This window comes from Scophthalmus maximus, chromosome 14, assembly GCF_022379125.1.
Source record: "Scophthalmus maximus strain ysfricsl-2021 chromosome 14, ASM2237912v1, whole genome shotgun sequence".
In the NCBI taxonomy this organism is placed as follows: domain Eukaryota; kingdom Metazoa; phylum Chordata; class Actinopteri; order Pleuronectiformes; family Scophthalmidae; genus Scophthalmus; species Scophthalmus maximus.
The window spans coordinates 15,543,135-15,567,924 of record NC_061528.1 but is presented as its reverse complement, the minus strand read 5'-3'; the positions used below and the strand labels follow the sequence as shown (position 1 = coordinate 15,567,924).

At 43.5% G+C, this 24,790-nt stretch overlaps 1 long non-coding RNA gene across 3 annotated transcripts in view; it reads left to right on the top strand.

The window, feature by feature from the left end:
* Window positions 1-404: 404 nt before the first annotated feature.
* Window positions 405-24,790, top strand: part of LOC118320508 — a 54,478-nt gene continuing 30,092 nt past the window's right edge. For all 3 annotated transcript variants that reach the window (XR_004796336.2, XR_004796338.2, XR_004796337.2), the window contains exon 1: window positions 405-657. This is a non-coding gene — a long non-coding RNA (uncharacterized LOC118320508). The remainder of the gene's footprint in view (window positions 658-24,790) is intronic.

Genomic DNA, 24,790 nt, shown 5'->3' with positions numbered 1-24,790 from the left:
AAGACCCTAAAGACAAAAGAATAAACAAAACGGAAATTGAATCTCGCAGACCTTCATTATAATGACACACCAAACAACAATGAAGAAGATTTTTCCCCCTTGAAAGCTGTTCTTTGAAGCCTTGGTTATGAGATAAAACAATCCCAAACTTTCTTCCTAATGCAACTCAAAAGTTATGTACATTTTTCTTTAATAAAGTCCTTTGATTTTTCAACCCAAAATGTCACTTGTGCCATTCTGCAAAGCAGTTCCTGTCTGCAGCGACACAGAGGACTGGCAGTAGTAGTAGTACGAGTAAACAGGAGGAGTGAGAGGTCCTGTTTTCAGTGTAAAATCTCTGCTTTTTTTGAGCAGTCGACAACGCAGCGTCTGATTGGTACAAGCCTGTTACAAAGCCTCTGATTGGTCAAATGTATTCAAGATGGACAGCTAGAAGTCTGCTAACAACAACAGTTGCCCTTTACGTCTTGAAAAACGGGATAAAAATGATCATCAAAGTCATTCAGTGTTGGATATATCGTCATGGACATGTTGTACAAAAGTCTCCGAAATGAAACCGAAGTTCCAGACCGCGTTACAAATCTTCTGAGAGGGCCACGATCGCACGGAAGCCCTTACTGGAACGGCGCACGTCTTAGCTTCCCATCAAAACAAACCGTAAGTTGCTGGCATCAACGCATCAAATGTTATGAGGACTTTTAGAACATGACGCATTTTCTGTTGCATACAACTGGTTGGGGCTCACAGGGTTAAAGTCAGATAAGATGAGGAACATAATAATAAACTGTATCTCTAATGACACTCAAGTTGCAAAACTAGGGCACACGAAAGAAAATCATTATGATGGCAGCTTAACACAAACAAACGTGTTATTTCTTCTAAATGAATCAATTGAGATGATGATTTCATCCACTAATATATTTTATGTAAGTTTGTCCTTTGATTCAGCGCTAAAGTAGAGTTCCTTTAATCTGCAATATACTGTAACTCTTTGGATGCTTTTTTTGGTTGGTGGTAAAGAATGAGGACAAAAACAACTTTGGATGGTAAACTACTCCAGGTAGACTCGGAGAGAAAGTGAAGGCGTCCATTTTATAGAAGAAACAACATGCCACGGCAGCAATGGAACAGGAGAGTTGTGTGTGTGTGTGTGTGTTTGTTTGTGTGGATTCTGGGCACGTTATTTCTTCCATTGTTGGTTTAATGTTTGAATACCGTGCAAAGAGAATCACCCACTCATCGTCTGTTTCCTACCCAGATAACGCCTGACTCGTTTCATCAAGGGATAAATGTTGTTTGCATACTCTTTTTGAAAAAAAAGAGAGAAAAATAAAGAGGAAAAAAGCCAATTCTGCTTAACTCTATACTTTATATCATCAAACAAAAAAAAATACCGTGCACATATTCCACAATGGCGCTTTCAAATGCCACCACGAATCCTTGATGTTGCCTTTATTGAAGTTAACACTAAACCCTGATTGACCAATCATAACTGTGGATCAGAAAAAAAGCCTCTTAACTTCCCCTCACAAACACTATTCTTAGATGAATGAGCTCAAACGTTTTAAGTGTATTGACCTCACTGAGCACTTGAAAGTAAGATGTGTACTCTTCCAGTGGTGTGTTTAGGGCTGTTGAATCCTATATGCCAAGCAGTTATTTATTTCTCTTTTTAGATCAAAAACACCTGCAGCGGTATTGATCCCATGATTGCAGATAATTGTTTTTAATTCACTCATACATACATACTTTGTTCAGCTCCCCTTCCTCCTGCCTCTGTGCATTGTGAAGTGAATTCTCCACTCAGGCTCAGACAATTTATCTATACTCAAGTGGGTGAGTCTTTCCCTTTAGTTTGCTCACGTGAATCTTTGCCTTCATTTGTATATTTTCAACGACTACTTTACACGTACGTCGTGTAATTGCAACTGCACGGCTACGGAGAAACGTCAGCCATGTAGACACTGCGAATTAAGCCTTGAATTTTATCCTCAGCTAATTTTAGAATCAGGTTGAATTTCTGCCGGATGGGTTATTATTGTGTATGCAGTTTGAGGGAGTCGGGACGCCTAAGTAATTGCCTGAACAATGAATAATATGGCTCTTGAACGATCAGATGGGTTTTCTGGCATGTCATAAATTCAGTTGGGCTGTCTTGCAGTGTCAGCGGTTTTATGGTCCAATTTCCCACATGGCTACTGACAAAATATCCCATAAACTGTGGTGAGCTCATTTTTACTTATATTTGCTTCTTTTATTGGAGTAGTTTTTTTTTGCATTTGTGGTTAATTTGGTAGTGAAAACTGCTCTGATATAAAACGGAAACAATCGTTGTGCCTCTTTGTCAGATTTTGTTCTACGTAAAACTGCACGAAGCAATGCTGCCTTTCTTGTTGAATAACCTTATCATGCTTATAAATGAACAATACGATCTGTGGATGATGTGCTCACGTTTCAGCGGTGTGTGTGATCCACTCATAGTGTGAGCATCACGGTGGCAGGCTCTGTCCGTTGAGAGAGGAACATTTTAATACTCAGTGCGGGTAAACATATTGTAAAATACTATTGTGACTGCTCTGGGTAATTGGCTCGGCCGCTCATACCCAAAATTGCTGCTGCCTAGAGATTTATTCCTGTGAGTTACATCATACGACTCCACTGGCAACTAGTTCGCTTTGTTTACCTATTATGCATTGTTTTGGCAGAGAAGGACAGTCAGGAAGACCCACTGGGCTAAGTTTCTTTGAGGCTTCAATGCCTCTGCAACCGGAAGGCTGCACACGTATGGCAGCCTCTGAACATACTTCGCGCACACAGAATGGGTTAAAATGTATGCACACAAAAAAAAGCCAGACAAATCACTTACACAATATTGTTGGCGTGGCCAACTCTCCAGCTCAGAGGCCCAGAGGATGCTGGGCCTTTTGCAATCTAGCCTTTATTGCAACACTTGTGTGTCCATAACATATAATCAAATGAAAGTGCTTCATGAGGCAATAATTCAAAGGGTTGCTGCTGGGGCACTACAGTTAAGTGTTATTGTGTATTTGTTTATTTCCCGCTTTATCATAATAGATTGCTGTTTGATATTGCATTAGAAAATTACAATATTAGCTAAATGCCATTTGCACACACTCTACAAGTTTGCATCTGCTTTTACATATTTTCCTTGCACTTTTGTCATGTTTTTTGTTATTCATGTCTCATATCTTGTTCCACTGATATTAAGATATGTTTCAAGTTGCTCGGGAGGTTTCACAGATTAGGAATTTAGCGGTACTGTGTTACACACGTTTCCTGCACATATAACGAAAAAGTATGAATAGGAATTAAATTATTTGGCCAGAATGTTTGTCATGCTTCCATAACATTAATCCACTTTGAATATAAAATGGCATCTGATGAACATCAGTAAGGTTCCATAATTTTTAAAATAATATATGGATTTTCTGTTGCACTTTAATTGTGTGTGATATCTAAATATAAGGCATAAGGCATATTATCATTCCATTAGACACAAAAAAGTCAAAGCACACAGTTTTCCCCCCCCACAAATTTCCCAAAAAACATGTAAATGCAAAAAAGATTCTGTTCCACCTTCATTTTATATACTTCAGTTCTATTTCAGTCTTGAACAACAAAACACAGTGAAGGCTAAAATCAATTCAGGAGTCCTCTGGAGATGTAATCCCTTCTTATGCTAAGCTCTAATCAATGTAGCAAGCACACTTGCATGAGGCCAGAGTTAAGTCGGCTTCCGACTGTTTTTGCATAATATTGTCTATTATCAGTCTTACATCTGGTCAAGAACAGCGGCATTACTTGGCAGTTTTTGTTTTTTAATTGACCTTCTACCTTCTAGTCTGGCATCCATGGGGGGGTTGGATCAGGAGCAACTGGACAAGGTTGTAGTTTCTTGAAGACGTGTCAGATCTCACCCAAGAGGCTTCTTCAGTTCTATCTAAGGGTATGGTCTAATTCTCAAATTTGCACAGGAAGTTTCATAAATCTTGAAGTATTTGATCGGCAGCCATGATAAGAGCTGTTCGGATTCTCTAAATCCGTAAGAAAGGTGCTTCAATGCTTCCTTTCCTATCTCCTTTAACATAGGGTACACTGGAACTTCCTCTTCGAAAGGAAAGGAGATATACGTAGACGCCCCACAATGCATTGCGGCAGCGATATTTAACGTGACGCGCCAGGCACGGACGTAAACGATTCAATCCGAAGTAGAAGAAGAAGAAGACCTTTCCTTGACCTCAGGACGTTTTTTCAAGTGAGGTCAAGGAATAGTAGAGAGGAATAGTTTTAGGTGTTTGACCTCTGTGGGCTGTGGACAGTGTTAACACTCCAGACCGTTTGAGGGATTGTCGGTGAAACTGTCGTAACGAGGCTTGTTAGAGTCATTACAGTCGCCTGTGTCCGCACAGGTTTTGTGGTCAAGTTGTGTTTTGGTCTCCTGGCAAGAGATGAGGACATGATGCAGCACTGTCAGTGGGAGAAAGATGGCGTCTCAGGCCTCCCCCTCTGTTGAGCGATGGTCTCTCTATTTTAACATGGATGGATTCCGTCACTCCTCCGTCACTCCTCTTTCATATCCATCTATCTTCCCCGTCCTGAATACCTACGTCTGTGTCTGCAGACGAGTGCCCCGTGCCCTTTAAGCGTAGATCGACAGCTGAACCCTGCCCCTGCTCTCCTGCGCTGGAGCCATGCGTCTGTTTAGTGGTTGTATTGTTTCTCCGACATACAGGTCGGAACGTTCCTCTCTGCTATTGGACTGTAAATACGAAGTTGCTTCTCTGTGCGTGTCTTTGGGGTGAACCAGTCTTTGTCTTAATGTGTTGCCGGGTTTGAAAAAACTAACAAATCACAACCCACTGAACTTCATTCAGTGCTCAGGACGCCATTACTCCACTTTTAAAGAGAAAATAGTTTTAGTCTGCTAAAATCTTGTATGTATGAACTTAATAGAACAAATTCTTTGCAGACTTACCTTTAGCCCCTTTCCAAAAACACAAGAAAAAAAAACATGAAGGAATAGAACAGCAAACAGGAGAAGAGTGCACACACAGATAGAATCTTAAAAGAAGAGACAAAGCCCTTTTCTTTTTCTTCTTCTTTCCTCCTATTAAATGCGGCAGCCGACATAGCCCACCAGAAAATGGTAATTGATTTTGATTCAAGGAGACCATTTTCTTTTCTTGAGCTGCAGCCGGCTTTGACTGAGTGTCAAATAGGTTATAAACCTATTTGAAAAAAAATCTGTCTGCGCTAACAGTCTCATCCGGCCCCTCGCAGCGCACGCACCGACGCTGGAACAAACGGTGACGAGTGTCTTTGTGCCGCAAATGTACAATGTTAACGTTTGTTTTGAATTTGATACACAACATATTGGCACGTGTATCATTCAATATGCCACCGTCAACCTGCTAATTTATGTCTAAATGCAGACACGTTAGATGTCGGCAGATGAAAAATATATCACAATAGTATAATTTTAAAAGTCTCCGGAACTGCAGCGTTGGAGGCAGAGTGGATTTCTCTGGCAGAGCACAGTGATTGGCACTGAATGGATGAGTGCAGCCTGAGGCAGTCCAGTGTGGCTGGTTATCAATCACTGTTGATAAATAGCCCTCTCCGCAGCGAACAAATGTCCCCTGTTTTACCACTGATTTAGACGAATCAGCCAAAGGACATCAATATCCCATCGGCCCGGTCCTGCGCTCCGCTCGTCAAAGTACATCTGTTGGTCGTCTTTCAGTGGCAAAACAAATGTCCTCTAAAACGGCTGGCCAGCTTAAATTGTAATGTTCCAACTACTGTATATAGTCACCGTAGGAACCCCCCCCCCACCTCTGTGAAGATAGTCGCTCGTTGCGTTTGCTGAACAATGTCATCTTTATTCCTCCTGAGTTTATTATTGCCTCGGACTATTACTGTCCCCTGTGGCTATCACTCACACACCGAGGCCCTTCTTCACTCGCAGTAGAAAGGCTGTCAGGGCGAAAACTAAATAGGTAATTATCCGACTTGTGTGAGGAAAAGAGAGAGAGAGAGAGAGGCCGCCAGCAGGTCCTCGTGACCGGCCTGAAATCAAGCCCACTTCTCAGCCCCAGGAATATTAATTGGAGTTCCACCTTGTGTCTTGGACCTTTATTGGATCCCCTTGTTTCTCCCCGAACAAGGCAAAATGAGGGGAGCTTCTTCCATCCCCGTATTCGCCGATTGATTGTTTACTTAACAGGTTAGGGTTTGAGAGGGGCTTCATCTCAGGCATTATTAATTGAGTCCCTCGACTGACAATGAATGCTGATTTATTTTCTTCCACCTCCCTGTCATACTAGTCATTTTCATGTAAGTGTGTGTCTGTGTGTGTCGGAGAGACGGGGATTGGTTGCTCCATACTCATCCTTGCCTCTCTGTAACTGAGCAGAGGTCTGTTTCTGGTTTCTTACTGCCCCCAATAGGCCGTAATAGTGAAAAACCAAAACATGAATGAGGATTGACTCATTGTGCGTTTGAGAGAGCAAACATGAGAGATATGGAAAATAGTAAAGCAAAAGCTCGAAATAGATTGGACTGGACTGGGTACATATACTGTATACAGTAAAGTACTGTATACTGTTTACAGCCTAATTTTGTGCTAATTAATGAAAGCTGATTATTCACATTATTAATTATAAGTCATAAACAGTATGGGCTGAATCTATAGCAGTGTTCATAGTATATTGGTGCTGGTATCCTTGTACATATGAATCTGCATTCATTTGCTTTGCTTCCATATTCATAACATTCATTTTAATTAATGTAAATAGCCACATGTGGAGATGACACAGCCTCTATACTTAGTCATATTAAATGATTATGTCAATTTTGCACAATTGAAACCAGTATTTCCCTTTGATCAGTTGTAGAAAAAAATGCCATCAAGATGTTGATACATTAAATATTCATCTATTATATTCTGAATATAATATGACAATAAGAAAACTTTTTCTCAGAAGACCAGCCCCAACACAGGGTCAGTCAGCAACACCAACTCCTCCCCTGCATCAGCATCGCTTGATTATAATTTTGAGTCATTACCATGATCAGTAATTTTCTTATTATTACAGGCCAGTTTTGCTGTAATCTGGCGACACTTGAGGACAGCAGCTGCCCCATAATACTCATTATAACCCCGGGGCGAGCCCTTAGAAGGTGCAGGGACTCGCAAGTGGCTCAACAGGTTTGATAGGAGCAATGTTACCGAAAGGGAATCATACGGTGCTGCTTAAAATATTCAACCCCTCGAAGATTCCTAATTTCATCTGTGCGTGGACGGTTCAAACATTCTCCTCATTTATCACACATCACATCCAGTTTCTCTCTCGGTTGATTTCTGTCCGACTCGCCTAAGGTCATACCACATCACCTTCTGTCTCAGTGTGGTCCGCAGACTCTTGACTGACTGGTAACAAATGATCATCCTCCCGGCTGCTGTCTGCAGTCCGGCTGAAATAACCCTCAGTGGCTGGCTGCTGCTCCCATACCGACCTAATGGGGGGGAGACGACTGGAGATGGATTCCCTCTGTCATTCTCCACTCGAGCATGCCAGCCTCTATTTGAAGAGATGAGCCGTGTTTTGAGCCCATGTCTCTAATTAGTCACGTAGGCCTTTGCCTTGTTCAGAGAGCCATTATGGTTTCCCCTTATAACAGCCAGTGCAGAGTCTGAGTACTGAAAGCAAATAAACAACACTCTCGGCTTTAGAGATGCCATGTTTTTTTCCCCGAAGTCCAACAATAAATGAGAGCGCAGAATTGCATTTTGCGAGGATTTACAAGTATGCAAATAGCACCGGAGCCGCGGCGGGTGCGCATAAGCCGGTGTGTCCCGCAACAATGGGAGAAATGCCAGAGAAGTGGGTCTCAGATGATTAAGAGCCGCCTCTTTCCCCAGGCGTCTTTGGCTCTAGAGACACATCATCATCCTGATGGTTTCTAGGCTGAGCTCCGGCCCCGCGACAGATGACAGAGAGAGGAGACCCACTCCTCTGCCTTTGTCGGGTTCAGCAGGGCCGACTGATGCGCCTACCTTTATTTATCTTACAAACGACTCAATCTCTAGGCGTCTCTATTTGACTTCACAGCTGGGCGATTGGGAGGGATGTAGAACTGATCTCCGCACTCTTCCTCTCTCTCAGTTGCATCTTTTTTTCTTTTTTTTTACCTTCCCACTGAGACACTTCAAATTCATGAAGCCCTCCTTCCATTCGTTCCAAAAGTTGCCAGCTCTAATAGAACATGCTGCTAATCACATTTGATCTGGTCCGCGTTTCACTTCCTTTTCTATTTAAAGATACCTCTGTGTAATCAAGAAAGCCTCGGCGTGTTTCTGTCCTCCATTCTTTTCCTCTTCAACAGACGATAACATGATCCATCTCCTAATTAACTAACACAGGGGCTTGTGAAGGAGAGAAAATGAGACTGAAGCGTAGATTGTCTTCCGAGAAGAGGCAATTAGCACCTTTTTCCTCGGTGGCAAGTAACATCACAGGTTGCCTAAATAGTTGTTTCTCATTGTTAGCCCCGATGTCTCTCTCACCGGTTGTTGTTTGTTTTTTTGCCTCCTATGGAGACTGACCTATATGGAGGAGAAATGTCAAGCGTGAGGCAGGGAACAGAGGAGAGAAACTGCAGAGAGAGGAGACAAAAGCAGACCAAAGCCTGCGCTCAGATCCACTCATGCAGGAAATGGAAAGAAAGAAAAAATGAGATCCACTCGTTCTCCCCGTGCTCCCCTGCAGAGATCACCTCTTCTCACAGTTACACGGTGAAAGGGGTCAGATGTGTGCAAGACGCCACGTCCACCTCTCCGATTGCTAACGAGATCAAAGCCCTGATTGCAAACCGACGGCACATTCGGAGGTGTGCATGTTCAATGGCACAGTGGCGGGTTTTGCAAGCGACCCGACCCAGCTGTGCGACCCGCGGCTGCAGATGCAGGGGGCGGGACGCGCGCTACGTTTTTTCACGCAGTTCCCCTTTTTGTTTCGTGTGCAGCTAAGGTATCGCAGCACACGATGAGTGCAGTGGGCGCTGGCTGTTGAAGCAGAACAAAGAAAATAAGAGCGGCACCAAACTGTGACACCTTGCTTGGAATGTTTTGGGACTCATTACTCGAAACACTGCTGCGGTATTTGGCAACGTAGCATTTCATTCGGGATTTGGCTGCAATCCATCTATAAGGATGCTAACACACTTCCACAGGAAAACAAATATATAAATATATACATGTATGTGTATATATAGTCAGTGTAATACCTTAGACTCATCTTGTTTGCTTCAGTGATTAAAAGCCAGTGAGTTCTGGCTGTACCTTTGAAGCTTTACATCACTCATCTGCAGTTGGGACTTGGCTTTGCTTCACTTGATGTCTAAGAGCCACCATTAACATAAAAGTTGACAGTCCTGCCACAAAGCTTTTGCCGTTTATTTTAGTGTGTCAATCACGCAGCGTGAGCGGCTCCTCTGGAGATACACTGAGGTAACAATTTATGGAGACTGACAAGCCGGTTCAGAAGATCCGCGAAAGGATTGACGCCAAGAAAAAGAAAAAAAAAAAAAAATAGTGCACTTGAACCTAAAAATATACATGATTGCCACCGGAGATACTGCGCCTGAAAATATATTACCATATCGCATCTGCGATGGTCGTCCTTTTGGAGATCACATTTGCTCTAACAGCATTGGGATCTCTGTAGTATTACTGCATTTCATCATATTAATGTTAGAATTTCTTTTTCCTTCTTTTTTTTTCTTTTTTTTTTTACTAACAAGACGTGACAAAGATGATATTATTGTAAGTGCTTTCATTCGGGTTTACAGGGACTGAGAGGACTGACACTGAGCCTCTGGGATATGGTGTTCCGTCTTTATTCTTTGAAGATCCGACTTTGATAACAGACACACGCGCTGACAATTATCCACAGCAAATACGGGCTACTTAACACTGGAATGTACACCGCGCCGAGGACGGCCCCTGGCTGGGGAAAGCTGTATGAAGACTAACTCATGCTGCCATCTCAGCTATGCCAGCAGATATCACTGTTCCCGAGGGCAGGAGTAATTATTTTCTACTTCAATTCAATAAGCCAGTTTTGTCGAACCAGCTCTAACTTGAGGATTTTTCCTTGGCTCCTTTTTGTCATTTCCTGAGATGCTGTTGTGAAAGGTGCTATACTGCTAAGTCTACACATTCTGGCTACTTATTCAATTTAAAGGCTGAAAACTATAGTAGTGTGGCTTTTGTCCACTGAAGATGAATATGGAAGGAAATGTTATTTGAGAAACGTTTAAATAGTGTACAGAAAGTGAACTCCCCGACAAACCGACAGCGTCATTTTGTGCTCAAACTCACCTTGATTCAACTTGACCTTTTATTTTATCAAGGGTCCTCGCTTCGCTTCCGTGTGAACTTTAACTCATAACCTTTGAAACGTCCATCAAGCGGAAATCACAAGGTCACGGCCACTGTCACTTTAAGTGTGTCTCGCGTTGTTGTGCTGCCACCGAATGCACCGAGCAATGTATAGGGGGGCCAAGACATCTCTAAAGGCAATTGGTCACGTTCTTATGCAACGGGCTGTAAGTCCACCGAGGCTGTTTCACCGGCATCTGCTTGAGACATTTCTTGAAACAGCTTCGATCGTCAAGGTGGACGCTTGAGGTCAAACGTGTAGCTGCACAAGGAGCTCTGTTAGTGAGGGTGAGAGTAACCTCCTTACCAATGGCGCCCGTACTGAGCCCACACATCTAACCTAAGCTGTGAATGGATAGTTTGGCATTTTGGGCTGATTCACATTAGCCTTTTTTTTAAGAGTTAGGTGGGAATATTGATATCATGGCTGTGTATGTCTGTGTATTAAAAAACTAGCCTGGTCCTGTCCAAAATTCAAAAAAGTGAAGTACATCGTGTCTCATTTTTTTTAGAGTCACATGCTGCTGCTATTTCTTGTGTGGAGAGAAATTAGCCTCAAAAATAGTGACAAATGCATATTACATGATCTATTGTCTCTCGTCTACGGTGGCCCCTAAGGGAGCGTGAAGGCGCAAAATCCAGAAACACTACGAACAATCAGAACACATACACATAGGGAAAACAGACATTTGATATTCTTGCTTGCCACTATCTGGCTTTATGTATCTCACCTAACCTTTAATTACTCCAACAAGAACTTTATGCTTTTCGCCCCCGTCCATCTTTTTGTTTTTCGGCATAACGCGAAAAAACAAATTAACAGATTTCCATGAAACTTGGTGGATGGATGGAACATGGACAATGAACGAACCCATTATACTTTGGCACAGATCCGAGATTTAAACATTCACACACAAAAATAATGTAATATTTTTTGACTTTTTTGTCAATTTCCCATGGAATATTGCCTGGATCTTGATGAAAAACATCATGTATATTTAGGGGACTGATATCTGTGAGATTTATTTTAAGAAGACTGTGGGGCCATGGCGGAGGTATACACTCAAGATATTTCTTTCTGAGAAAAAAGTACGTAGTCAATTAATCCACGTATATTATATGCATCTTTGGAGATTAGGATTGAGGAACAATAACATTGTCTAATTTTCTTTGAGAGTTTAACAACAGAACTGCGGTGGTTCATATACGCAAAGACATTCCACTACATTTCAGTTAATGCAAATATATATAAATGAAAATGAAAAGAGGCAGTATGTTCTGTATCAAAATTTTACTTAATTTTTAATACTAATGTTGCGTATTAAGCTTATAATGTTAGTTCATAATGCAAATCATGTATGTCGTGATCAAAATGATCTTTCATCTTGTAGCCACCGCAGAGCATGTGCCACCATGTCATGTGTGTCTGTGTGTGTGTGTGTTGTCTCGCTCCATGGCGAGGACTTGCTCAGGCGAATTACAACAAATTTGAAGCTTTAACATTTCCGTATGTGTTAAATAGATTTTAACGAGACCATTTCCTCCCCGTCTGAAACCTCACTTTGTTTACTCGATCTTGATATTTGCAAAGGTATGCGGAATCGCTCTCGCTTCCTCAGTGTTTATCTTCCAAATGACTGAAGATGTTGTTGTCACCTGTAGAGAATAGCATCATAATGTCTGGGAACGGCAGTCGCAGTGTCTCGTTGGAGTGCAGCGAATTTGGAAGGAGGAAATTGGCAGAGCACTTGTTTGAAAAGAAAAAAAAAAAGAAAGGTTTTGAAAAACACAAATATTAATCAGCGCAGAAGGCACAAAAGCAAAGAACTACAAATATCATCTGTTGCGAACCATCCACAAGAACGAACTCTGCTTCAGGGCTAATTCAACATTCATGACGAGAGTCTCTGGCCTCAGCGTTTTGAATGTTCTCCTTGTGATAATCTGCAGTTTAGAAGCGCAGACATTGAATTACCTTCTGTTTTGAAGAGGAGTTGACTCGAATTGTGAGGACAGGAATATGTCCATTATGCTAATTATGCTCTTTCTCTATCTCCTCCGTTCGTCTTCCCTCTCCTTGCATAATTTGAGGGGGGAATATATTCAGAAGATAACGTCATAGTCTAACCACTGGCGGCCTTAGCAATTTCTCCTCGCGTTTTCAATTGAAACCCCCTGGATAGGGGGCCCCCTGACTCACACGCAAGAATTTATTAACATTATAGTGTGGCCATGGCGACTGGAGACCAGTGTGCAGGCAGACGGAAGATCCAAACAGAACAGAAAACACGAGGGAAGAGTGGTGAGACAAACGGACAGACTGGCCAAGAGGAGTGGGAGCAGCAGAGTCCACACAGAAGTAATGCAGGCACACTTGGACACAGAGCGGGGCAGACGATCACAAAGGCAGGAACGTCGACGACGACGGGAAGTTAAAAAACAGCCCACAGACACGCACAGGAGATATCAAAATGAAGAACGACACTGTACAACACTTCAACCGCCACTAATGGACCGGGGCTGCGAGCTGACTGAGTCCTCTTGTATTTCGTTTGTTTGGCCTCATTTATGGAGGAGAGGAAAGAAAAGGAAGCAAAAGGCCAACCGAAGTCTGAAAGACGTCAACCACTTGATGATGCCGATGCTGAGGAGTTGCGGTCCCTGCTGCCCCCGCCAAAGGAAACCACTGGCCTGCAGGTTCCCAGCAAACGTTTACTGCAACAGTGTCGTCGAACCGTGTCCCGAACTTCGTCATTGCTCCGACACGCGCGGTGACGGCGTCGGTGACCGTAGATGCTTTGTCACGCATCGAAACGCAAACCGAGGTCAAACCTGCTCCCGGAGCCGCCGTCGGGCTCCGGTGTAGATTTCAACTGAGCACGGGGGAACGAGATCGGCGGATGAAGGTGAAGTCATTAGAGCAGCTCAAGCGTAGAGGGAGGACTGCCAAACATGAAATCCGAACTGTAAGTGGTTGGACACATATTTTAAGCAGGAAAACATTCAAGTTAATTAACACATTACATCACTTATTTCACCCAGTGTGTGTGTGTGTCTAAGTGGTAACCCACTTATTCCGCTTCGCTCCTCCTTGACTCGCTCCTCCTCGGTCGCTCTTGTAGCGAGCTGTCCATGGTGCTGACAGAGTGTGAGAGCAGTGCGTCGAGAGCTACCAGTAGTTGCTCATGTTTGAGGGCGTCTGTCTACAGATAATCTACATCTAAAAAAAAAGAAAGCACTGTTTTTAATGAATTATACACAGATACAATTCATTTCATTGGCCAAAAAGGTTCGCTGCTTTATTCTATTGAATGTGTCCGTATGAGTAACAAGCATTTGTAATTATGTAAATTGTCAGCAAAACGTTTGTTGTCTGGACAAACTGTTAATTCATCTTGAGAATATCTTCACGCCACTCATATTCAACGTTTTGCAGTACGCACTCCTGGCGACTAAAGCGTGTTCGCATTTGAAGTAATGTTCAGGCAACCCAAGGCAAGAAGTCTCTTTGAGGTTTCAGAACATCAGAATAAACCTCTGATAGTGAACATGCAGTCGGTATCATGTTTGCTCCGCGGCTTATTAGCCAGTTCAAATGAGCCGCACGTGAACAGATGTAGCGACTAAAGCAGAACCTTTCTTTCATCTGTCCTTTCTTTACCATTTAACTGGAGCGACGCAGGGATGCTGCGATGTTTTCTTTTAATCTATATTTGATTATCCGGCGAGTGTATTTACTGCAGCACCTGAAAACATAACAGTCCTGCTGCCTACGGTTCAGGCGCAGTTGCATATCATGCAATAATGGCTGTGACAACACTCACACTATTAACATGTGCGATGGCAAAAAGGGTGGATGGTTCTTACGTCTCCTGAAGGATACTCGGACCTCTATCCTTAACGCCCCCCACCTTTGTCGAGAAGTGGCAACAAATCACAAATAATGTGGCATCACGTCCATAATAATGACAACAGTGATGACCGTCTCGTTCTTAGCTCTACTAAGGGAAGTGAAACCATTTTGAAAAAAAGCTGTTCATCACAAAAACAGATACAATTACAATTTGCACACATACCCATAAGATGGAGAGGGAAATGCTACATCTGTTGACGCGCAGCGCCGCGACAGACGGATAAAGTCTTGTTTTAACAGCTCTGCCTGTTGTTTGGGAATATCCTCAATCCCTCATGGACAATGACTGCATCGACATCCAGATGGTTTAGCAAAACCCTTGGAACTTTATATCCTACATCTCTTAATGTTAGCGCTGCAGAAACAGTATGTATTTGGCATTGGATTTTTTCCTTCACAGCTTCTGGATGGGGCGGTGACACTTGTGTGGAACCAACCGTAGGACTGATATCTGTGCCTGAGGGCGGCGGACGCTGGCAATAACAATGTGGGAAGAGTCGGGCGGCTTGAAAGCACATTGAGCGCCTCTCGAGAACGCAGCGCCGCAACCTGGCTCGGCGCTGAACAGGGGAGGGGAGACCACACATGAGTTGTAACTGAGAAGAGGTTTATTTTACACGGCCGACAGGGCCGTTAATGTTTTAGACAAACCATGAGAGAGAGAAGAGGACTGGCTGACTGCCACCAGCCTCTGTGGCGTAGCCCGACCAGGTGAACCTTGGTTTCAGCTTTGCTGTGTTAAAAAAAAAGACTACCAAAAGAACAACACCCTAGTAGGTGTAAAGCCATTGGACGTTGCAGCTCATTGAAGAGTAGTATTGATGTAATCTGAGGTAACAGCCCCAGGTTGGGTTTTTATGTTTTTATGTTGTTTTTTCTTTTTTTTCTCTTCCTTGCTGAATAGCCAAGAGGATAGATATCCAGGTGAAGTGCTCAGTTCTGATAAAAGTTTAAAATGAGCCACGTGCCTTCGATTTAGTTATTCTATATTTTAAATCCAGGTTAAAGCAGAAATAAACATCAGTTTATAGAAATCACCCTAAGAACACTCTCCTGTCTGGAAGCTGTCTGGAAAATGAGACAACTGGAAAATTCTACAGTAGCCTACATCTGGACTCATCATTTACTAACTTTATGACATTGCGAGAGGGGTGGACTTTGCTTTTGACTTCATTCTCCCACGGTCCACTTTCACTTGACACCAGATAGTCGGAGGTCACAGCAGAGAAAACAGATGGATCCATTTGCACATCCACACCAACAGGTCTGATAATATGAAAAACATCAAGCCTCAGACTAGACGAAAAGTGTCCGTGAGGCCCAGTTCACTTTTTCCAAGACCCCGACAGCAAAAGCACATTTCCCGCTCACTGTCCTCTGACACGACGTTGAGCGGAACCAAGCAGCAACAAAATGAATCGTGAGCTACTAACAACGGACATGTGGAAAGATAACATAAACTCTGCACTCAGCCCTCCTTTTCAAAAGTTGTCTGACAGTCACCGGTGAAGCTGAGGAAAATTACTCACAATGATCATATATCACAGACCAAGTTGTTTTTCTCCTTCACAATAATTAACACAAGAAAATATGAATTCTTGAAAAACAGAGCTGAAATCAGATAACCTGTTACACCGCATGAAAGCTACCTCACATTGTTAAGTTAATATTGGCCAATATTACATTTCACTGTGGGACAAATGCGGTGGACTATCATTTCTAGAATCTGATATCTCGGGTTTTCGATCCTTTAAGCGACTTATCTGAACACGGCGGCGTGGACATCAAACGGACATCAAAAAAAACAAAAAAACACTCCTGCAGCGCGGGAACACGTTCACCAACCTGCCGCTGCCGGGGAAGGGAGACAGGTGGGCACTGTTTCGGCCAATCGGCCGGCTGATTATCCCTCAGAAGGAGGCCATCAGCAGCAGCAGCAGCAGCAGCAGCCCAGACACGCGGGAGGATTTGCGAAAGACGCAATTAGGGCCTCAACAGGGAATCGGCGTCTGACACACAAAGATGGGATTGTGGGGCGGCATCTCCACACACGTATGTGCATTATGCCCAAACTGCGAAGTGGAAAGCTCACCTTGAGTCGCCGCAGACGACGTCACCGTCGGTTTATTTGTCTGTGTCGCGGGGCCCCGAGTGCTTGGGGACTGCCAATTACCTGCTGCATTCGCTGTTCCAAACCAATTATCACATGCAAATGAATGGAAAAAAAAAACTGCCGTAGGATTACCTTTTGGAATAACGCACCGGCGACTGACAAAGATTAAATGGGGCTGACATTAGACCTCAACTTCAAAGAGTATTTCTCATTAGATATTCAGTATGCAAACAACAGTAGGAAAATGAAACCACTACGCCGCTGTTAAGTTGGAGAATAAGGTCAGTGGTGCCTCATATCATTTTTAGATTATCTAACAGGTCACGGCAGCTGACAGAACAAAACCGGCACGGTCGACTTTACAGGAAAAGGAGCAGCAGTGGAAATAATGTGGGCCGGACTGACTTTTCAGACATAGGGGGGAAATGCAGCATTCTCATTTAATTGAACGAGGCGAGTCCGAAGGGGCAGCAGAGGTGTTATTGCAAAGGGGTCAAGAAAAACTAAAAACCGGGTCATCTGGCAAAAAGTTGAACCGGACACAACAGCTGCTATAAAGCAAAACAACGTCATCGGCCAAATGAAAAATCAACTACAAGCATGGGCACCCTGGTGGATTTGCACACAATTAGTGTTACAAACCACGTCGCAGCGTTTGGCGTCCAGCAAACTTCAAACTCTCGAATCTGTTACTCAATCTGCCTTCTGGGTCCCACTTAATTTCTCACTGGTATCTGAAGCAGCGCGGCTCCACCAGCGCAGCTCCCTCAGTTATTTCAAGGAATGCCTGTGTTGTGGCTGAATGCCCACTCGAGTGCTGCAGCCTGCGCGCCAAATAGAATTCCACAAGTGGCATCTTCTGCAACATTTCATCAAGCGCCTCATTTTTGTGTGGGTCTTTTTCTCTTTTTCCCTCTTTATCCTCGTTCTGTTCTCATTAACAACTCATGCTCTGCATACAAAAAAAACAAACAAACTGGAAGGCAAAGTGGTTTTTCTTTCTGAGAAAATCTTTTTGATTGTTCCGTCATCCAAACTCATATGTCTTTTCATGCGGGCCCCTCAGTGTTTGTTTTGTGTGTCCCCAATTATGACCATCCGGCTCTCTGGGCTCGTTCTCTGCACACTTTCCGTCCTCCCCCTCCTCTGCTCCTCTTGTCAACGGATGTGCTCGTACAGTGCAAAGAGATGCCGCTCGACCCCCATTGTAATGACCTCCACTGAGACCCAGTAAAGCAGTGTATAATTCCCTGGTTGTTTGTTGGAGGACTTTTGATGTGATAAAAAAATAAATAAAAGAATTGTGACAGAGTGCTGCGTGCAGATCGGCCCCTCGTTGTCAGTGCAAATGCCATCGCAGAGATGCCCGCATCCAGATGAGGCGGTCATTAGCAGATGCTACAAAAGACCCTGCCACAGTGGCTCCACGAAAACCCTTTCAAAGACCCTTTCAAAGACCCTTTCGAGCGCTAATGAACCTTATAATTAACAGCCGTGCAAAGACGTGTGCCATGTTCACGTGACACACCACAGAGGATCCAATGTGGGCACAAGCTTCTTGAGCCGGCGAAAAAAAACAACAAAAAAACTCAGCCTCAAAGTGGTTATTAAAAGTATGATGTGCGGATTTTTGGTAGCTCTCCCACCTGGCCTCCCATATTGTGAAAGTGTGTCAACATGGGCCGTAAACACAACCATTAATCAATAGATGTCAGCGGTCCAAGGTAATAAAAAAATTCAAAAAAATTGTTATTGGTGATGATGCACAACATTATACAGTCAGCTCCATTTACAAAAATAGAAACCCACACTCTTACGCTAAGCAAGATTTCCATGTGAAAGGTCCAGCGTATTAATCACCCCACAATCGCAAAGTGGCGCCTGCAGTGCAGTGCAACATCTCATCTCCACATAATGAGGTGCAGAATTGAACAGAAACGTCCATGTATCATTCCTTGCAATCTATGAAGCATGCATAAATGTTTGTTTTTTTGTACATACTGTATGAAGAGTGAATAAACTCGCATGTTTTCAGGCTCACAGATTTAGAAAGCTGATGGATGCGTTTGCCTGATACTTTAACAACATAGTTTATCAACACTTTTACACCGAACCCCACAGCTAAAAAAAACAAGCCTGATCAAAGCCCAATGAAATATAATGTATAAACTTTAAATGTGATATATATATATCACATTTAAAGTTTTTACTGTACAGTCAGACCTTAACTCAATGTCATCGAATCACTCACATCAGTGTTAAAGCACCAAGTACTTGAAGTGAATATTTAATTATTTGCATTCATTATATGTCTGATTCTTTTCCATCTCAAGTTTTAAATGTCACATTTCTTTGCTATTTTCTTTAGATATTTGAGGAGTGTTATTCACATTGTTTGCAATGGCTGAATTTCTCTCATCTCCCCTGTCGAATATTTGTGTTAAACAACAAATATTGTGATGCATGAGTTTGAGTTTCTCACTGATTGGCTTCAGTTTCAAGAATCTGTATTTTATTATTATCATCATCATTATTATGCAAATATTAACTTGGCATTTGTGATATTATGCAATGGTATAGATGTTAAACTACCACTGGAGTATACCTGCCAGCTTTTTGTATTTATTTCACTGAGAAACAATTTAACCTCCAATAATGGAGGTTAAATTGTCTAATTTTTAAAGTTATTACCGTGGATATGGTAGCACAAGAGAAAAAAAAATAGTAGGCATAACTTTTTTGTGTCCAATCCGATACCGATCCTGCAACTTTGAGTATGTGGCGATACCAATCCGATACTAATTTGATACAATCAAATCCATTCATTTATTTGTTTGCAGTATGTGGTCAGCAGTTTGCTGTTGTGGACTGTAAAACCAAAACAAGGAGTTGAAAGAAGCTTAAACGCACTGTACCGCTGCGGGAACCGTGTTTGACACGGTGAACACAAACCCGTTTCACCCGCCCGCATATGTACGTGGTGGATTGCGAATGTAGAAATATTGATTACCATTCATTTCCATTATACATTTTAGTCCTCAGTAAATGTAACTGTTCCTGCGGTATGAATGAAAAGCCCGCATTATAGAATGCACTTGAAATTACCCCTAAAGTGGGGGAAATTGCTTGTCTAATCACATGCTGTCAGTAATGAATGTCAGTGGCCGGATGCTTGCACACAGGCTGAAAAAAAATGAAATTGGCACTTTTTGTACTGCAGCTTTCCTGCCAGGCCCAAGGACTAGCTTTCTCATATTTAACATGTCACACATCACCATTATTACGCAGCAGTGAAAATTACCAGCATAGAGATCTGCATCCTTCTGAGGGTCCCTGTTGACTTCAATGAAAAAAGAAAAAAAAAATCCAAAGAAATATTTCATATTATCCGTTTTCAATAGAATGGAGCAGAAGCTGCGTAATAATGGTGATGTGTGACATATTAAATATGAGAAAGCAAGTCCTTGGGCCTGGCAGGTCCCAAGTGTCATAACCCACGTTTGACAACCACAGATCTGCTGGCATGTTAGGGTCAGAGTAGTATCATCACTGCGAGGCCTCATTGTTGCTGCTCAAAGAAACTACATGTACACACCATCCACTCATCCAGCCGGCAAAGACTTTAGGTATGGATATAATCGCTAAGTGAATGTGATTATATATTTTCAATCCACCCAAATAGACGTGAAAAGAGGTTACAATCCATACAACGGTGCTTGCTCTGTGGTTATGGAAATGTGGTTCTCGGACTAGAATATACCACAGTTATATGCACAGTTACACGAACAAAACAATGATAATATAGCACTGATGTTAAATAATATTAGGTAGAGTAATATAAAGTGTTCGCTAGTATATTAGCTGCTTCATGTATGCGTCTCCCTCAGTTCACTGAGGCAACCAGCTGACTAGTATCGTCCAATCATATACGTTCAGGTATGCAATGCAGTGAAGGGCACTTAACATTTGATTCCCATGTGTATTTATCGAGACAGGGTCGGTTCTCCCAGCAGAATCCTCAGGGCCGAGGGAGCTCTCGAAGAGCAGAGCGCTTTCATAGCGACTGTATAACCTTTTTTGCCATGAATGCTACTGCACTTCCCTCAACACAGGTGCCTCCACGTCAACCGTGAAAATGCAAATGGGAGCACACAATGGGGCCATTCTCGCCGGAGGGATTTATCATCAAGGTTGGGCACTTTGAGTGACATAAAATATTGTTTGGCAGCCCACTGACGATGACCTTTCATTTGGTGCGGGGCTTTTTATGGGTCTGCCATTACCGAGATGTTGTTATGATCATCGCCTTTTACGGCGAAATTTCCTTTGAAGTCACTTCAAGACGCCGAACACGAATCATTCTATAAAACACTTATGTTTGCCCTTGTAAAAGCACGAGGTAGTAAATCTCGAGCATAATGGGCGCTATTACATGGAACGGGCAGTTAGTGACTGGTCTGTTGTAATTAACACAATTTGGAGGAAACCCTTCATCACGTGAAGTGCATTCCCTCGTCCCTCCCAACAGAAACTGTTGGCATGTTAAATACATCGAGGAACAGAGCATTCCCTGCAGGTCTCATAAAAAGCAACATTAAGCCGCTCTTATTAAACTCAACTCTCCCCCTTCCGAACTGCAGCCAAGGTTTTTGGATCATAATAGAGCCTCTTTAGGCCTTCTCTTGGCCTCATGTTGGCCTCCTGCATCAGCTCCTCTCCCGGAACACTGCAGGCGGCAGCAATCAATAAAGAGTGACTTCATAAACTGGAAATATCTCCTCCATAAAACACTTAACTAGTTACCGTTCTAAACAGGCTTGCCGTGGTCGAAATATCTGATTTAGATGCATTAAGTGCTGAGTGACACCACAGGTAATGTCCCATAATCCTCTTTAATGGTCCCCGCGGACTGACTGAGTCACACCAATTATCTGATGAGTCACACAAACACACCATGCGCGTGAAATAATGGACGGCACGCCGGGCTGGAGAGAGGGGAGGATCCCCGTCAATGTGGCATTTTCTCAACGTGCACCCCAATTCAAACTTGGCAAAGGGCGAATAAAGATCATTATAAACAGTGTCGACATTTCACACTATTTGTTTTTTAGTAAATAGTGACACAATGACAATGATGACATTAAGCTGAAGTCAGCCACATGCCGTAACCTCGGCGAATAACAAACACCCCCCCCCCCCCCCCCCCCCCCCACAATTTAGGTACTGAGTTGCTGCGAGAACATATGTGGATGGTTGAAAGAGACGCAATCGACAACATGCATCTGTCGCTTTAAACATCCAAATTCACAGGGGGGCCTCTTCACTGGGGGCAAATAAGATAAATAAGTGGAAAATAAATGAATTCAGCGATCCTTCAAGAATGCCTGTGTCAATATCTTTATGGCTGCTACAATGACCCAAGTGGAAAACAAAATCACTTTAAGCACTGTGTACCTTAGGAGGCCCGGGGGAAAAAAAAAAGGCATATTCACTCTTAATGTCGAAGACTATGCTGCTTTTGTGCTTTTTTAAGATAAAGAACTGTCTCAATGATGTTGGTCGAAACCAACATCACTCTGTGAACAGTTCAAATGCCAACAGTGGGCCTCGCTTGCTTTCAGAGGCCCGTGAACGATCCCAGGCGAGGACAAGAAACGTGCCGTTAATTCATTCGGCGGTATTGATCAGTTAACCCCATTAACCCCTTTCTCAGTCAGATTACTCTGAATATCTGTCCCCACAAATGATCGTTTTGTGTGTGACTCGCTGCTGAGATGAGTACGGTAGCGGTGTTTCGAGCTGGTGTGCTCCTGTGTAGACAAACTCCTTTATATCCGGCTGCGCTCGTGTCCCCGTGATGTCTCCATCTCTGCTGCTATCAGTTAATGAAGCCCGGTCCGGAGCGCGGAGCAGCGCGGAAAAAAAAACCCATCTGCAGGACACACGCGAGGAGCGGAGGGGATTTGTGGACGGCGAGACGCACGCAGTTAGCCTGCGGGCACCAACCTCAGTTTACGGTCCGATAAGGTCTATCTTTGACTCGGACATATACCTAAAATGGATATAGAATATATTGCCTGGAGATTTACTGTATATGTCACAAGTGTGTGGGGCACCGTGGAGGCATGTTGCTGAAGTGCAAAAGCTATCTGTAATTGAGTTGGCAGCAGCAAGTCGAAAAATAAAATAACCCCCCCCCCCCTCAAAGATAGCTGGGTTGGGATTATTCCCCTAAGATGTCTGCATTGCACCAGTGAGGAAGGAGTCGAGCCCCGTGGGTGGAAGGTGCAGTCGGGTTCACTGAATTCCACGCGAGCCTATCAGTCTGAATGTGACTTCACCTGAGGGAGTGGATCCCCCACGTTCAGCCGTCTGCGGCGGGCTGTTTTTCTCTCTGGGGGTAATTTGTGGCAGCGCGCGGCGAGACATCAATTCTTTCTGACGTGTGGAGAAAATAGGAACATTTTAAAGGCCTTTATTTGTCATCGTTTTCCCTCGGACAAATTTATTACCATGGAGGTCGCCGCCCTTGAGATACCGGGCCCGCGGCTCTTGGGTTCCTTTCTCGAGTTTATGTGAGTGGGCTCTTTGGGCTCTTTTGTAACTACAGATGTATTTATACGCCGTCAGTTGAACAAAAGCGAGCCGAGGCACTTAAAAAACACTCGGAGCGGAGGGAAGTGCTGTGTGGCACGCTGGACAAACTGTTAATAAGATGAGTGGCCTGCACGGCGAATATCATAGGGTGACTATTGCCAGTGAGAGCACATTGACAACAAGGATATATTAAACACATAACATCTCATTAATTCAGGCGGTTTTAAAAGTGGCTGGCGGCGAAGTTAAGAGTGAGTACACAGCGCAGTCAGCTTCAATGTCAATTTGACTTGGTTTCCCCAACTTCTCGCACGAATAAATACTCCATCTGTCTGCGCTGATCTCATCACCAACATCGCGCATAATCCTCCGTCTCAGGCGTCAGACTGTACTCGCCGGTGACTCTCATCCAAAGTCACATGACAGTCCGGGTCTCGGCGGGGGGAATCAAACCCCACAAAGTCTTCCGACGGCTTCCGAGGCAACGTCTTCACACAACCCCTCTCTCCCCGCAGTTTTTCCTTGGCGCCCCCTCACAAACACGGCCTCGTGCCACGTAGTCTGCCTTTGTCTGACGTATACACATGCATACTTGTATGCATGTACAGACACGCACACAAAAAGCTCTGTGAGTGTGCACACGCTCCGCGCTAAACATAACAGACCTAATGCCATCTCGCACACACTCCTGCACAGATGCGGGAATACAGACACAGACAGAGACAGACACGCAGCTTTACCGAGGCAGACAAAGACACAAACACACACGCACGCACACACACACACACACACACACCAATAACTGAAAGGGGTAGAGAGGAGGCTCACAAAGGGAGTAATCTAGCACCGAGGAAAATGCCAAGTGTCTTATTAGTGGTTTAGCAGAGATGGCTGGGAATCGATGAGCGACCCCAGCGGTCACGACACAGCACTTCCAGAGACACACATCCCGACACTCATTCTGCACTATCCATCATAACAAAACAAACAGACCCTCTCCGACAGCCAAAGACTCTCTCCCTCTCATCCCCCGTCTGTCCTGTGCTTTGGGACAGAGGAGCGCGTGCTGCCGAGCAAAGACACAAGCAACATGATCCTTATTTTTTTATTTTATTTTTTGCTTTTGGTCTTTGGAGATGACTCCTCATTTTCACCTCCAACTTTTTTTTTCTCCCAGCGATGTTCTAGAAACACTTTTGATCAGGCCAAAACTTTCTGAAAGGCTGAAAGTTTTTTTTTTTTAAAGTAACAGCTGATCAAAGAGATTCTGTCTCTGTCGTAACCCCACTGAGGAACACGTGCACTGTACATCAATTGCACTTGTTTTAGTACAGTGGCCATGGCTACACGTGTAGCGGTTCACAGTAACCGTCTAGACGGCGGTCTGCAGTACTCGTTTGTAGAAATAATTACTATGCTTTATTTAATCATTTTCATCTAAACAGCCTGCCACCTGGATCTCTTTCACAAGACAGACCCGTGTAGAAAAAACTAACACATACGGTTTAAACACAGACGGAAAAGTCACAGATGATATATTTTCCCGTGAAACGTGATTGTGAATACATGAGTGCGTCCTTGTGTTCAGGTGAAATTAGAGAATGTAACTACATTTTTTTTTATTTCAGGGGAGCTATTCATTGATGTTAATCCAAAGGCATTAGTCTGACTTAACTCTTTTTCAAGCAACAGTTTCACATTC